Source organism: Ursus arctos, unplaced genomic scaffold, assembly GCF_023065955.2.
Source record: "Ursus arctos isolate Adak ecotype North America unplaced genomic scaffold, UrsArc2.0 scaffold_7, whole genome shotgun sequence".
Lineage (NCBI taxonomy): Eukaryota > Metazoa > Chordata > Mammalia > Carnivora > Ursidae > Ursus > Ursus arctos.
Genome location: NW_026623089.1, coordinates 46,348,873 through 46,361,119, shown reverse-complemented (window position 1 = coordinate 46,361,119; position 12,247 = coordinate 46,348,873).

Sequence of the window (12,247 nt, the reverse complement as noted above, 5' to 3'; positions counted from 1 at the left end):
ATAATTTGCTTGACCGTAAGCTCCCTGAGAGCAGGGACCAGGTCAGTCTTGCTCCCTAGCAAGAGTGGGTGCCGCACAAAGGTTTGCTAAATGACAGATGGGTGGGGATAAATGGCATGAGACGGTCAGGCGGAGGGAGGAACCAAAGGTGACACCCGTGTGCAGCTGGGGGACCTGGGAGATGGCGGTGCTGTCATCTGACCTCTGGGAGAAGGGGTGAGGGAGGGAAGAGACGTAATGAGTCCCCACTGGGCCGTGTTGTCTGAAGAGTCTAGAGACCCAAAGGTTAGGTGCCCAGGGGGGGCTCCTGGCAGCCCATCAGGGGCCCACCACATCACTCCACGGGGCGTTCTGGTTAATTCCAGCTGCATAACGAACCACCCCACAGCTAGTGGCAGGCAACACGAGCAATCATTCGTTATTATCACCCCTCGTGGCTCTGAGGGCTGACGGGACTCAGCTGGGCAGTTCTCACCCGGGACTCTCAGGTGACAGCAGTTGGGGGGGCTGGGGCTGGAGTCTGTTCTACGGCCTCCTCATGCACATGTCTGGCAGTTGGGAACCTCAGCGGGGGCTGTCAGCTGGAATGTCTTCGGGTGGCCTCCCTGAGTGGCCTGGGCTTCCCTATGGCGCTGCAGCGGGTGTCACAGCAAGAATCCGGTGGAAGCCGTGTTACCTTTATGGCCCAGCATAGGAAGACCTTCGGCCTTACTTCTGCCTCATTCTAGCAGTTAGAAGTGAGTCACCGAGGCCAGCCCATAGTCAGGTGAAGAGGACTGACCCCACCTCTTGATGTCAGGAGCGGCAAGTGAGATTGTGGACAGATTTTAAAACCACCCCAGCAGGGAATCACTGGCAGCTCAGCCCCGTCAGACTCCAGAAGGAGTCCTGCTTCTAATGGGTGCATTTTAGAAGCTCAAGGGACAGTTGGCCTGGCCAAAGAGCTCAGCGTCTGTGGCACGTAGTTGAGTCTTAATAACAGCTGCTCAGTGAAGAAGCGAATACACGAGTAAGGAAGAGAAGCAGGGAGAGTGACCAGGACCTGACCTTGCCCCCAGCTGTCACATTTGGACCACAGCTGGTCCCCCAGCCTTCTGTGTCCTAACTCTGCTGGAGTTCAGGCTACCAGGATGGAAAACTGCTTCCGTCCCCCCTGAAACTTGGCCCTGCCCCCAGCCCCACATCCTGCGGTCAGAAACCCTGCTATGGAAGACCATCCCTTGCCAGTGGCGGCTCCAATCGAGTCCTTTCCAAGACCCCAGCACGGGTCGGTCAGGACCTCCCCCACTGCAGGACTTCTCAGATGCCAGCTGATGGTTTAGACTCTCACCCAGAGATGCTCAGCCTGCCAAGATCCCTCCCAGACCACCCCTGCCGAGCCCAGAACAGTCCTGGGATTGAGTGAGAGGCAGACAGAGAGGAGAGAAGGCAAAAGATAAATCTCTGGGAAGTCCACTCAAAAGGGCCAGGAGGGTGGAGGGAGGGCTGAGAAGGCGATGAGAAGGAGCGCTGGAGAGGACAATGGGAAAGCAGGAGACACCCAAAGACAGCCTGGTGTCCGAGAGAGCCAGCTTTGATGAGGCTGTTGAAGGGGGCCCGTCAGTGGCCGCAGGGACAGCCTGAGGAGCAGCCACTGTAAGGAGCCAGGAGAAGCCACTGGGGAGACGAGTATGGGTGGGGCGAGGAGGGCAGCGAGCTGAGGGGTGAGTGGAGGCGAACACGCAGAGGTGTTTGCTGCTAACTTCATCACCACCTTAGAGCCTGCCAACGAGCCGTGCAGCCTGGAAACCTTGAACTTTCAAGGGCAGTGCCCGGGAAGCTTCTCTAGTTGACGCAATCACAGCCCAGAACATTCCAGGCTGTGTGGGTGTTTCTCCAGAACGGGCACCAGCAGAGGCCAAACACCGTCTGAGATCCCCTGATAACAGCCCAGATCTTCGGGTCAGAGACGCGTGCGAGGTCTCTAAGCCCACCCACTGCGCTCCCCGACATTTGATGGCGTCCTGGGCGCTCTGAAAGGTTCCAGATTAGAAGTCCTCCATTTGGGGGCGCCTGGGTGGCACAGCGGTTAAGCGTCTGCCTTCGGCTCAGGGCGTGATCCCGGCGTTATGGGATCGAGCCCCACATCGGGCTCCTCCGCTACGAGCCTGCTTCTTCCTCTCCCACTCCCCCTGCTTGTGTTCCCTCTCTCGCTGGCTGTCTCTATCTCTGTCGAATAAATAAATAAAATCTTTAAAAAAAAAAAAAAAAAGAAGTCCTCCATTTGTCCCAGTGGATGTTCGCAGATGCCACACACAAGAAGGGTAGAGAAGTGGGGTGGCACCTGTCCCTGAGGAAACGGCCAAGCTAATAGCCCTGGAAATAAGCGTAGCAATACTAACTGTTCATTGCGTGCTCAGTGGGCCCGGCAGAGGGCCTTACGGACATCACCTCATAACAGCCCTGAGGTGGAAAGCAGGGCTCCGCAGCACGCCACACAGCACCTGTAGTCTACAGGGAGAGGACTCATGTCTATGAATTGGGTTCCCGGCTGGCATCTGAATGGGATTTGGCACATCAGGGCCTGCCTGGTGCGCTGGTAGCCTGGCCTACCGAAGACCTTGCTGGAGGCTGAGGAATCTCCTGGGTGAGGTCTGGGCCCAGCCTGGTCCACGAAGAAATCTCTGTGTTCAGAGGGAAGGACAATTCTGACTTCGCTCTGGTCCCCCAGTCCTGTCTCCACCAGGCTCATGACCATGTCCTGAGGGCTTTGAGAGGCGGCTGGTACAAAAGGAGGGGAAAGAGAGTCTCTTTGCTAAAACCCTGGTGAGATGTTGAGGCCCAAGTAGCCCTGTCAGGGGACCCCACTCAGGGCTGAATGGTGTCCCTCCCGAGTGTGGAAGTCTTCACCCGCCAGGATCTCAGAAGGTGGCCTTCCTTGGAGATAACGTGTTGCTGTTGGAGTTAAGATGACGTCATTAGGGTGGACCCCAGTCCACTGTGAGTGGTGTCCTTCTAAAAATGGGAATTTTGGACACACACAGGCATGGGGGGAAGATGGTGTGAAGACACAGGGTGAAGATGCCGCCGACAAGGTGAGGAGAGAGGCCTGGAACAGACCCTACCCTTGTAGCCCTCAGAAGGAACCAACCCTAGAGACATCTCGAGTCTTCCGACCTCCAGAACTGTAGGACACACTTCTCTGTCTGCAGCCCCTCAGTCCGTGGTACTTCGTTTCGGCTCATTGATGGGGGCAGAGCAGGGAGGACCCTTTGCAGAAGCAGACTGGTTTGGGGGTACCTGTGATGCCTCCTGGGGTGGGGGGCAGGAGAGCTCAGAAGGAATCTCTGAGCAGCAGGTAGAGCAGAATCTGAGATCTCGTAGTACTGTAATGCCCCTCGTGTGGCCACCCTGGAGAGCTGCGGGGAGACATCCAGCTACAGAGCGCAGCAACACCATGGCCGTTAGGGAGGGAGCAGACATGTCTGCCGCAGCGGACTCTGGGGAAGGAGCCAGTGTGTGGAGGAGCCCTGGCTGGGTGCTAGTGGGATGTCTCTAGAAGCAGACACCAAGACAGGATTAGATGTGAAAGAAGCTTATTAAGGAAAATGCCTGTGAATGGAAATGGGGTGGGAGAAGGGGAAGGGTAGGAGAGCTGTCAGACTGTTATTCAAGTCTGACCTTGACTGAAGGAGAGAGGGATGGAAGGAAGGTGGTGGGGAGGAGAAAGAGAGGGAGAGAGGGACAGGGGGGAGGTTTGGTTGGATGGCACCCTCTTGCACAGCCCTTGGGGAAGTCCTCCAGCCAAAATCCGCCGCCAGAGGGGGCCACGTCTCCCAGAAGGGGGGCTGCCTTAGCACCCCTGCCACAGTCTGTCAGTGGCTGTGAGCTTGGCTCAGGAGTGAACGTGAGGATGGATTTCAGAGAGTGGCAGCCTGGGTCCCCCCAACCCTGCCCCCAACCCCCAGGCCTTGCAGGCAGAGATGGGAGCAAGGCTCGCTCGGGCCACCACACCGGGGGTGTCGGGGAGGGAGGCTGGAGCTGCTAGAGAACCACGAAGAAACATTCGGCTCCTGGGGGTAAATGGTGGGCCGGCACGCAAGGCTGGTGGTGTAAAATGATACCCCACACCTTCCGTGGACATTTCCATTCCTCTTTTTCAAAACCCTGCCTTTTTAAAAAAGTAATCTCTATGCCCCACGGTGGGGGGGGGGGGCTCAAATTCACAACGGAAGGATCAAGAGTCACATGCTTTACTGACTGAGCCGGCCAGGCGTCCCTTTGTGTGGACGTTTCTTCCATAACTTGCAGTGAGCTCGAACATTCTTTTTCTTTGGGCTACTGGCCATTTATTTATATTTTGCATTTTGTGACCTGCCTCCCCATTTCCTCTCTGTGTTTTCTCCTGAGGTGTTAACATTATTCTTGTTGATTTTCATGAACAATTGTTGTGTTAAAGTGACGCGTGTTTCGCGGATATTTTCCCCAGTTGTTCAGAAGGCTTTGAATCACATAATGGATATGAATTCCAGCCCATAAATCCAAGTGTGCAAGAACCACAACTAAATGTACTTTCTGTAACAGAACTTAATTTCTTTTTCAAGTTCCTGTTTTGGCCAAATGGTGGAAACTATCTGAGTCATCTGGGGAAGGCCCTTCCCCCACCCTTTCACCCAGCATGGCCTCTAAGCCCCTGGGGTTACGGAGTGCCAAGAGAGCAGGGCTGGGCCTCTGTCGGGCACTGTCCTTGCCGGTACCCTGGCGTCTACTGTCCTTGTTTCCATCTGGTTCTTGTCCCTGCCCTGCCATGATCTCTAAGGCTTCAGACTTACTGGGTCACTGTGCCCTCTTGGGCCACCCCTCCCCTGCCCCCCAGGAAATCAGGTTCATGGCTCCCTATGCTACACCGTGGCCGGGGGAGGGCGCAGAGCCCCACTTGCTTAGACACACAAGAAAGCTTTCTTGTCTAAATAAGCCCAGATCTGGCTCCTGCTGGTCTTGCTTCAGGCCTGGAGAACCCCACTGTGTTGTCTGCCCAGGACAGTCCTCATCGCCCTGGAGACGGCATCATGCCCACCCCCTCCCCTCTCCAAGGAACAGCCTTGCTGGAGCTGCTCTACAAACCTGATTCCCAGCGTCCCTGCCCCCCCTTCCAGGCTGCGTCCTGCTGAGTCTGTTGGGCTTGTCCTCGTGCCCCTGAGGCCTGCACAGTGATCCCGACGTGCCCGGACTCGCCCAGCACCGGGGCCTCGGATACCGACATGCTGTTTTAGCCCGTGAGTCGATCCATTTTCAGAGCCTCTGCTCATCTTTGTTATCTAAATTGACACCTCTCCCAGCCTGGCCTGCACCTGCTGACCTTTTGTACTAATATTCAGCGACAGTGGAGGGTAGAGCAGCCAAGTTCTGGGATTAGGCAGAGCCAGGCCAAATATAGCTCAGCCACTTATTTAACCCGAGGGAAGGCCCGTGTAACCATGGACAGCTTACATAACCTCTGTCAGCTTTGGAGACCTCATTTATAAAGAGCAGTTAACCCTAGTACCTCTTCTCAAGGGCCACGGGAGGATTAAGAGGTAATGTCAATTCTTACCACGCACAGTTTATTAAGCACACGGTAAATCATAGCCGTGCTTATAGTCATCGAGCACCTAAGACTGCAGCGAACTGGAAAAAAAGACAAACACTTGTTGTCAGTGATGGGCAATCTCAATCAGAGGGCAGGCGATGTTGATTCGCAGGGGACTTATTCTAACAGAGGCGTGAGCAGTATTAACGTTAGTAAGGAGAGATGGACGGTCAAGCTAATAGATTCAAGAAACTTACCCAGGTCAACAGGAGAAGCAGACCAAATAAGGAAAAGGAGACTGCAGAATGGCCGGCTGTTTGCCTCCTGCAACCACAGGGCAGAGAGCCCAGAGCTCAGACGAGGTCTGGCCAAGCAGCATTTCAGTCTTGGCAAAGGATCAAGTCCCACTCCTAGGGAGCCTGGCAGTGGGGCTCTCCCCTCAGCATAACGATGCCACTCAGTACATGGAAAACAAAGGTGGAACTGGGGCACGCACAAAGGCCAACCTGGGCTGTGCTTGAGAACCTCCTGGGTCCTGCCAGCCAGCTCCTTTTCCCATTGACTCTAGTTAGGGGTTGTGTGAATGAGCTCAGTGTACTAGGGGAAACCACCCCTACAGGGCTGGAAGGCAATGGTAGCTTCTCTAGGGCAAAGAGGCCCAGCCAGTGGCGGAGGACAGTGCAAGCTTTGGAGTCAGCAGGACCCAGGTTCAAACCCAGCTCAGTCATGTGGTATCTGTGCGGCCTTGGGCCAATCACAGGCTCCCCCTCGGGCCTTGGCGCTGTCAGCCCTCACATGGGGACCACAGCCTGCCCCTTGCAGAGCTATCACAAGGACTGGATGGGATTTTGCGTCTAAGTCACCAAGCACAGGGCCCCGCTAGCTGGAGAAAAGGCCACCTAGAGAGAATGATACCTGGCGGAATGCGTCTGCGAGGTGCTGCTTGGAGCCCACCCACTCTTAAAGGAAGACACACAGCCCAGCAGAACTGGGAAACATTTCAGGCTCCATGCTAGTGTGACTTTGGACAAATCGCTTACCCTCTCTGGGTCCCCATTCCTTTGTTTGTACGACAGGGATAACTTTCACTGTGCAGGGTCCTCCTGAGGACCAGGGTGATGTCTAGAAAGTGCTTAGCGCAGAGTCCGGCACGGAGTTATAAAGTGAGGCACCATCCCTTCCCAGAGGCCACAGAGACGCCATGGCCAAACCCCTGCTCAGGCCCTCCCCCTGACAGCTTCCTCCCAGCTCCTCCTCTCTCGCAGCCTTCACCATGGGCACCTTCGGAGGAATGAGACAAAAATAGCCAGCCCACTGCACGTCTTCACAGAGACAGCGCAGCTCTGTCTCCCGGGGCCGGTTCTCTCCAGCTGTGCCCGTGAGGTCTCTGCCAAGAGCCGCTGATGACACAAGCCGGCTAAGATGGCGGTTCAATGACTGGCTGTGTGTGGAGCAATGGCATCTGAGCTGGCCTTTAAAGGACCCCAGCTGGGGGTGTCTTAGTTCCCTGTTGCTGCCTAGCAAATGACCCCAAAACTGAGGGGCTTAAAACAACAAACATTTATTATCTCACAGTTCCTGGAGTCAGATGTCCAGGTGTCGTTGAGTTGCATGCATCTGGCCCAAGGTTTCTTGGGGGTTGCCAACAGGTCACTGGCTGGGGCGACAGCCACCCCAAGGCTCCACTGGACCCACAGGATCCGCTTCCAAGCTTGCTCACGTGGCTGTTGGCCGACTGCACAAGATCCACGTTCAAGTCCCCCACAGAGCTGCTAGCCAGCCTTGGTGGCTCACCTCGGCTCACCTTCTATAGGCTGCATGGGTGTCCCAATATGGCCGCCGGTGAGGAGAGAGAGAGAGAGAGAGAGCCCAAGACAGAAACCACAGATGCTTTGTAAGCTAGTCTTGGAAGTGACATCCCATCACTTCTGCCACATCCCGTTCACTGGGAGGGAGCCATTAGGTCCAGCTCACATCCAAGGTGAGGGGACTACAGCAGGCTGCGGCCAACCAGGGGAATCCCATCAGGGTGGGCACGGGGAAAAGGCAGAAAGAAGAACAGAAAATTGTAACTTTTTTAGAGAGTGGAAAGAGCCCGAGCCCAGTGAGACAACTCAAACGCTGGCTGTTCCGTGTGGCCCTGGGCGGCCTGCCATCCAGCTACTTAGAGTCCCAGCCTCCTCTTCCATCAAGTGAGGTAACAGCCCCGCCCAGCCAGCCTCTTGGGCCATTTTGTGGACAAAAGATTCAGTGGCCGTGAATACACTTGAGGAGGCCTCCAAACAGGACACAGCAGCTGGTGTAAGGATGGCATTATCAAGTTATTAAGGGGAGTCTTGGGCAGACAGGAGCAAAAACCCACCCACAGGGGCACCCGGGTGGCTCAGTCGGTTAAGCACCTGACTCAATTTCAGCTCAGGTCCTGACCTCAGCGTCCTGGGTTCAAGTCCCGCCTCGGGCTCCGTGCTCAGGGTGGAGTCTGCTCCAGATTCTCTCTCTTCCTCTCCCTCCCCCACGCTCGCTCGCACTCCCTCTCTCTCTCAGATAAATAAAATCTTTAAAAAAATGCACTCATAAAACCGCCACGGGCACAGCTGAGGGTATGTATGCACAGGGCACGATACCATGCCCTCAAGACCACCCTTTCTGCCGTGGCCCTGACTCCTCCGCTGGCCCGGGCGAGGTGGGGCGCAGACGTAGCTGGTGCGCGTCCCTTCGCTCACCGACGCCCTTCACCATGTCCTTCTCCTTAATACGGACGATCCTGTGACACGGGCGTTATCAACCCCTCTTTACAGATGAGGACAGTGAAGCTCTGAGAAGCCAGAAATGACCTCCCCGAGCTCACACAGCTACATGCGGTTTGGTCCGACTGTCTCCTCCTGGGTCAGGCCCCGCGGGCCCCGCTCACAGCGCAGCCCCACCCCCAGGCCCGACACGCACGGCACCTTGCTCCCCTCGTGTGCGGCACCTAGCACCGTCCAAGAGCATCTCCCTTCCCCTCTGCTTCTTTTCTTGTTGTTCTCTGTCTTCCCAGTGAGCACATAAGTTTACTTTTCTGTCCAATGACCGCCGTTATTTCTAATCCCTGGAGAGGTGCCAGGCGCCCAGCAGGGGGGCAGAGCAAAGCCGGGGAGGGAATGAATGAAACGGGAAGCTGGCTTTCAGCGGAGTTCTGCCTGTCTCAAAACCCACACTTTCAGGCCCCGGGGCTGGTCGACAGTCACCCTTCCCCTAGGGCCTGCCTCCACCGTCCTTCCCAACTTTTCCCTTTGGGGACAGCTTCTCCGGAAGACCTCCTCGGCCCCCAGGACCATCCACATCACGGTGGCTAGCAGATACATTCAACGAGTCAGCTTCCTCCACTCCCTTGTGTGACCGGGTGGCTTGTGGGAGAGCCAAGCCCCTGGGGAGGTGAGGATGGTGGGGGCCGGCCCTACCCCCTGGCTGCCTCTCCCAGGGGCCCCCAGCACCCACACACCCAACTTTGAAAGCCCAGCTGGACTCTGGAAAGGGGAGTTTCCCCAGACCCTCCTCTTGGGCCTCTTTCTGGTCACAGTGCCTCCCACTCCCCTGGGCCTAGAGGGAAACCTCCCCTGCGGGCCTCTCCCTGCTTCCCATCATGCTATGGTTCACAGCACACTCGGGAACAGACTCACCCATGGTTCCTGGAAGCCAGCGGAGAGACACGGAAGCTTTCATGCTGCTCTGTGAAGGCCAGGAAGGCCACGGGGGAGTACCCCAGAGTGCAGCCATCCCGGGGCCTGTGAGCGGGGTCTGGCTCGCTTTCTGAGCTCTCAGCCAAGGACTTTTCTTCCAGGCTCCCTGTCAGCTGCCCATGACAGGTACTCTCCTGGACCCCAGCCCCCTCTAATGGAACCAAGGGAGATGAAGTCCAAGGCACATTGTCCCTGCGACTGATACTGGCTACGATCATTCACAAAAATCCACCCCTTGCCCACAGCAAGGCCACTTCCCTCCAGCCCCTCCTGCAAGGGTCTCCAGGACCACGGTAACTTCATCCCTCACAGCAGCCACAATATTCACCGCCGCCACGCACACAGGCTGCCTGGGAGAGGCTTGCTCAGTAGCACTTAAAACCACATGGCACTGTAACTGCCTGTCCCGGACTTTGTCCCCTATCTCCAGGGCAAGGCTCAGGCCCAACATATAACAGGTGCTCTGAAAACATGTCTGCTGAGTGAATCGTGCAGAAAGGGTCCCGGCAACAGTGAAGACAGGGTTTTTGTCCACAGTCCAGGTACTTCCGGGCTGTGTGACCATGGGCAGGTCCCTGTCCCTCCCTGAGCCTCGGTTCTCTCATCTGTGCAGTGGAGATCAGAACTTGCAAACTACTGGCCCAGGGTTCCCATCTACATTGTGGATGTGTTGTTTATGGTTCATGCGGTGTCTAATTTTATTTTAAAATTCGTTCCCAACATTTAAAAATGGGGAGATTTCCACAAAACCTAAGGTTTTCAGCTTTTGTTGAAAACTGAGAAGATCTGGCTATACTGGGTCCCTGGTCTCACATACACAATTGGCTGTCCCGGACAGCAGCGGCCCCTTTAACCGGGGTGTTTGGACACAACACTGCCTCCCCTCACTCCCTAGAGCCTTGCCCAGTATGCTTCACTTGTGTATGTCACTGCCTTGCCCCTGTAGGCATCTGAATTTGTCACCCCTGAATGTCAGCACGACCTGTCTGTTCCTTGGCTCTATGATACCTAAAGGAATCCTACGGGATCCCCAGGTGACAAAAGCCATTAACACCCTGGATGAGAAGCCACTTCAGCTGAGTGGAGAGAAACTGCTCTTTCTGAGGATGACACAGAGTCTATAAATAGCCTCGGAGCCAGGTGAGTGCTGACACCTGCCCGATCTCACCTGCGCTGGGAGTCCTCGAGTCCTCGAGGCTGGGTGTGTTCCCTTCAGGGCTCAGCCCAGGGACTGTCCCTCCTCCTGATGCCACTAAGGACAGTACAAGTAGGAATGACTTCACAGCTCAGCCTGTGGGGAAGGTGGAACTTTTCTCTGGCTTGGGCAGGAGGTAGCGATGACATTTGATTTTCCAAAGAGGGTAGAAGTGACATGAGTGAATGAGGCCAGTTCTCAGTCTGGAGTCCTAGGGATGGGAGTACTGCACCATCAATGGCTCCCCAGTGCTATCCAACAACGTTAGACCTCTGCCTGGCTTTCAGGACCCTTTGTGATTGCCCTCTACTCACACCCCAGCCTTTCAGCTTATGGTCAACATTGCAGCCTTTCCTTGAAGGTACCCTGGTCTGCCTCTGGCTCATTCCCCATCTGGAACCTCCTCTCCACCTCTTTGTGTCTCTGCCCTTCAAATGTGGTTGTGTCTAGGCTGATCCCCCAGGCAGAAACCACCTTCCCTGTTCCTTGAGTTCCTCAGCTTCTCTCTTGCCGTGTTGTCTGTCCCCAGCTTATCTCTCCTGCCCTACCCACCCCATTCCCAGCAGCATGATGGCAGAGCCAGACCCTTCAGTAGGCCCAGCCCTGACCCTGGAGTCAGACAGAGTCCTCCCAGCTCCAACACTCCAGCCCCGGGCAACTCAGTCTCCCATCTCCTAGGGCTTTCCTACCGGTACACAAAATGAAACTGCCTCCCAGGCTGTGGGGGGAAGCAGACACACAAAGGGCGGGGGAACGGCTCTGAGAACTAAGGTGGTTGAGCGAACGAAGGCAGCTCTTCCCTGGGTTAGGGCTGCTCAGGCTTCAGTGGGGTGGGGGACACACGGAGGCCCCCCAAGGAGCAGGCTTGAAGGACAACAGGGCACTGCTAACCCACCTGGCATAGTGAAGGGCTGTGTGAGCTGAGGACCGGGAAGTGACATGGCAGTGATTCCTCTCTTCCTCTTTCAAATCTATCGTATGCACTGATACGGCCGGGGCGGGGTGGGGGGATCTGGGAGACTGCTGAGGGCCTGGATGGGGCAGGGAGCAAGCTGGCTCCCCACTCAGGCCCATTCTACTTCAGGGCACGGTAATCATGAGCAAGGAGGAGCCATTCCCTGGGACAGAGTGAGGCTCCATCCTGGGCTGGAACCTGGGGAGCCTCTGGGCTCCAGGATGCCGCTGGGGCATCACTGAGTCACCAGGCTCCTCCTGGGCCAGGAATAGAGAAGGGGACTGTAAACTTCCAGAAAAGGGCCAAGCCAGAATTCTAATGAGCCTAGGACACGCTGCTTTAACCTCATGAATTCATTTGGGCCAGCATTTTGCCATCTGACCGCTTCCCAGGAGCTGATTCAGGTCTCAGCTCAAGCCCGCTTGACTCCAACGTTCAGCTCCCACCCTCTTCTTGGGCCCCTTGGACCTCTGAGCCCCTGCAGCTGAGACCCACTGCTGTCTGAGCCTTACACCTGCAGCAACGGCAGTCTAGACCCTGCCCATCACTGATGCTCACAGCATAGTACTTAACGGTGGACACCCTCCTCCTCACCTTCTTGAAACAGACCTGGAAAGAAGCAGGGTAAGGACTACCATCACATCCTTATTCTCCAGAAGGGAAACTGAGGCTCAGAGCGGTCCGAGAAGACTGGCTCAGGCGAGCAGCGGAAGATGCCGGTGCTCCTAGCCCTGGGCAGTGCCTTCCTCACCCTGGGTCTTTGTGTCCCATCTGGAGAGTGCAGGTGTTAGCTGAGATGCTCTCCCAGGGCCCCTATTACCTACTTACTG